Source organism: Neltuma alba, unplaced genomic scaffold, assembly GCF_004799145.2.
Source record: "Neltuma alba isolate B1F8T4 unplaced genomic scaffold, ASM479914v2 tig00006462_pilon, whole genome shotgun sequence".
Classification (NCBI taxonomy): Eukaryota; Viridiplantae; Streptophyta; class Magnoliopsida; order Fabales; family Fabaceae; genus Neltuma; species Neltuma alba.
In genome coordinates, this window is record NW_021634475.1 from 90,370 (window position 1) to 95,034 (window position 4,665).

The following is a 4,665-nucleotide window of genomic DNA, read 5'->3' on the forward strand; positions in this document are numbered from 1 at the left end:
ATTTCTAGCAGTTATGGCAACCGCTACACAGCATGGTCAAACGCTAGACAATTTCTAGCGGTTAACCAACCACTAGAAAATGCTGAAAAGGAAAAACAATTCTAGCGGTTTTATAACCGCTAGAAAATTCTGAACCAAATCTTATTTTGTCGGAAATTAAAAATTTTCATTAGGGCGCCAACATTTCTAATGGTTCAAGAACTGCTAGAAATCTCGGGGAAATCAAATTTTGCCGGCAATTAAATTTTTGGAATGGCGCCAAAAAAATTTCTAGCGGTTTGAACTGCTAGAAATTTTGGCGCAAAATTTAAATTTCACGAAATATTTGTAGCGGTTTTGAACTGTTAGAAATGTTTTCCGTGCCAGAAAAAAATTTGTGGTTTTTCATTATTAGAAAATATAATATTATAATTTTAAAAACCATTAAATAGATTATGTTGAAGAATTTTTTTAATTTGTATAATTAGTTATGTATTACATTTTATATATTTAAATTTTGTAATAAACAATATGTAATTAAATTATGAGTGTATCAAAAGAAGTGAATTTAATTTAATAAGATAATTGAATTGAATATTTAATAAGATAGTTGAATTGAAGATGAGATAGTTTGTAATATTGAACCTATAGTGTTAGGTTGAGGAGTATTTGAATCAGTTGAGGAGTGCATAACAAGTGTGAAGAAGAAAAATCTAAAAGAAAAGGAGAAATAAATATGTTAGTAAATTTTAAGTAAAAACAAATAAAACATACAATGACTTAAAATAAAATTCACTTACGTTACAGTAAAGAGAAAGAAACCACCATATGAGAGAGTAAGAAAAAAAGAGAGAATTATGAGGAAGAATAAGAGAGGAAAGAAAAGAGATGGAGTAAATGAATGTAGAGAAGATATGATATTTATAGAGATCAACAACACATTTGTAGCGATTTTTTTGTAGCGTTTTATTGCATTTTGTAGCTGGTAGTCATTTTCTAGCATGCACATAACCGCTAGTATTTTGTAGCGGTTATATAACCGCTACAAATTATAATTTTTTTATAATAAATTTGTAGCAGCTATATAACCGCTACAAATTTATTATTTTTTATTTTTTAAAAAGCTGTACCAATTTTAATTTATACATATGTATTTATGAACGGAAAATTTTTTTTAATAATAAAAATTTTAGATGCTGCTATTCTCCATCATCATCCGGCCTGAAAGGACACATTTTAAAAAAAATTTGTGAGAATTATAATGTATTTAGAAAAAATTAGTAATTAGTAGTTAATTATTTAAATAATTTAAGAAAAGACGTATACCTGATAATTGGCAAATTATCATCTCCTTGAGGAAAGAAGTCTTCAAAATTCGGGGGTTGGAAGGGTTCACTGTCGTAAATAATGTCACCATCACCCATATCATAAAGATCCCGTGGCTTGAGGTGAATGACCATATTCCAGTCTTTATGTTTCTTGTCCTCAACATAGTAAACTTGGTGTGCCTCAGAAGCAAGGATATATGGCTCATCTTCTTCAGATGCCCTCGTATGAATAAGTCTAGAGAAATTAACTGAGGTGATGCCTAAATGATTAGTAGCGGGTCCCTGTGAAGTTGTCGTATTTACCCAGGAGCACTTGAACAGTGTCACGGTGAAAAGCTGGTAACTCAGCTCAACTCAATAATGTCAATTAGCTTTCCATAGTAAGTGACGCCTCCAAAGCGCATATCGCCATCACTGCTGCTAGCATAACATCTCGTTCCGAATGTCCCGCAAACTCCAGAGTTTTGTGTGAGCAATCCCTGATCATGTCCAATCGTACAGAACTTGAAGCCGTTGACATTATACGCGGTAAACCTTTGTGCATGGTCTAACGGACCGAGAGAAAGAGCTTTGAATTCATCTGTGTATGGGCTGTTGTCATTACGTATTCGATGTGTAAACCAACTGGAAAACTTTTTGTGGACTCTTTTATCAATGTCAGCAAAATGCGCACGCCCCCATAGCTGACGCCTGAGGTAACTCCTAAACTCACTACAGTAAAGTGTAATTTGTTAGAAGAGTCAGCGAGAAACAAATATAAAGTGTAAAAGCTAGTGAGTTTATATGATATACTTACTGCATGAAGGGTTCAAATTGGCTGCAATTTATCAAAACGTGTCTGTGTGCCTGGAGTTTCTCTGTAGGAGTGAGTTTGAAGAATTCATATCCTCCAACTGGTTTCCCAACAGGAGGAAATAAAGTTGACGTGGAAGGACCAGGAGGAGAATCATCTACACGATGCGGGCGGTTAAAAGATGTCTCCATGTCATCAAAGTACCTTGAACAGAAAGTTAGGACCTCATCTTCGGAATAACCTTCTGCTATTGACCCCTCAGGCCATGCCTTATTCCTAACATATGATTTTAATTTTCCCAAGTACCTGTAAGTTAAAATTGCATTAATAATTACGAGTAAATGAAAGAACAATGTGAAATTTAAAGAGGCAGGAATAAAAGATAATCTAGTACCTCTCTATAAGGTACATCCATCGATAGTGAATTGGGCCAACAACCTTTGCTTCTCGAACAAGGTGGACAGTCAAGTGAACCATAACAGTAAAGAATGATGGAGGAAATATCATCTCTAAGTGACAAAGTGTAAGAATAATTTTATTTTGCAGCTGATCAAGCTCTTCCGCTATCAAGACCTTCGCACACAACTTCTTGAAAAATGAACATAATTCTACCAAAACCACTGATATATCAGAAGGAAGTGTGTTTTTCAAGGCCAATGGAAGTAACTGTTGCATAAGAACATGAGAGTCATAACTTTTTAACCCAGTAACCTTTCGAGCCTACAGATCGATACACCTTGAGATGTTGCTAGAATATCCATCTGGTACTTTTATGTTCTTCAACGTCAAGAGGAAGATATCCTTGTTCTGCTTTGTCAAGGTGAATTTAGCTGGTTGAAACTTGTCGTTTTCATCAGGCTAAGCCTCTTCACGAATTCCCTAGGCCCGTAAATCTTTTCTAGCTATGAGATGGTCTTTGGACTTTCCAGCTTCATTGAGCAACGTATATAGCACATTATCGCATACATTTTTTTCAATGTGCATAACATCCAAACTGTGTCATAGCAAATTAAATTCCCAATAAGGAAGAGTAAAAAATATGCTTCTCTTCTGCCATTGCATAGGTTGCGTATCAGATGTCCCACGAGATCGCGTCCCAATCGTTCGGGATCCACACTCTTATCAAACTCGACATTAACATCTTCTAACTGCCGCAAAATATCCATACTAGACAAAGTAACAGGAGGATCTCTCTTCTCCTATTTCCCATCAAAGCGAATCCGTTGGAATCTAAGTCTGTGCTTGGATTCAAGGAACCGTCGATGTCCTATGAAGCACCACTTGCGACTGTGTGGAAGGCGACATGGCACAGAATCAAAATTACACTTAGGACAGGCCAACCCAGTATGCACGTTCCAGTCAGACAAAGTTCCCAAACCGGGAAAATCACTTATTGTCCACATCAAAGCTGCACGGAGATTGAATAGTTGCTTGTCATGTGAGTTATATGCCTCAACACCATTCGTCCATAGGTCGATCAATTCGTGTATCAACGGTTGCAGGTATACGTCTATATCATTTCCTAATGCTTTCTTGCCAAGAATGATCATGGAAAGCAAAAAGGAGCTCTGCTTCATGCACATCCAAGGTGGTAGATTGTATAGAATTAATACCATCGGCCAGATATTGTAACTTGTGCTCATGTTTCCGAAGGATTGAAACCATCGGTTGCCAATGCAAGACGTACATTTCTAGGATCATTGGCAAAGTCTGGAAATTTCGCATCAAATGCTTTCCACGCCTTCGAGTCTCATGGGTGCCTTAACCTACCATCTAGATTTTCCTCAGTCGCATGCCACCTCATGTGCTAAGCCATTTTTGATGACATATACATTCTTTGCAACCGTCGTTTCAAAGGAAAGTATCTAAGAAAATAATATATTAAAAATTTAAAATACCAAATATTTAAATACTAAACAAGTAACACATCATAATCAATTGTATTAAGAATTTCAAATATTGAATATTTAGAGACGGAACAAGTAACACATTATAATAATTTGTACCTGAGAATTTTGGTCGGTTTCTTCTTTTGCTTTTTGCCCTTCGACTTATAGTGTGACGTCTTGCATCTCGTACAAATCTCTTTGTTTGCATCATCTCCCCAGTATAGCATACAGTCGTTTGGGCATGCATCTATCTTCTTATAGTTCAAGCCAAACTTGTTAATAATCTTTTTTGCTTCGTAAAAAGATGGAGGGAATTCAGCTTGGGGGAAAGCATCTCCCAGTAATTCTAACAACATGGACATCGCCTTGTCAGTCATACCACACAAGCATTTGATATGATACAGCCTCACCAAGAATGACAACTTCGAATACTTTGTGCACCCAGAATAAAGAGGCTTGTCAGCTTCGGTCATGAGGTTAAAAAATTTCCGAGAAGTTTCGTTTCTTAGAAACTCCGGTTGAGGCCCCTCTACTTCATCTTCGTTGGGATTCGGGCTTTTGTGAACACCAAAAGCATCACACACAGCATCATTCACGGCATCGGCTTCATCCACTCGAACTCCCATCCGTGAAACTACTGGAACTGACTCAGCACCCATATCTGGCCGTTCCCCAT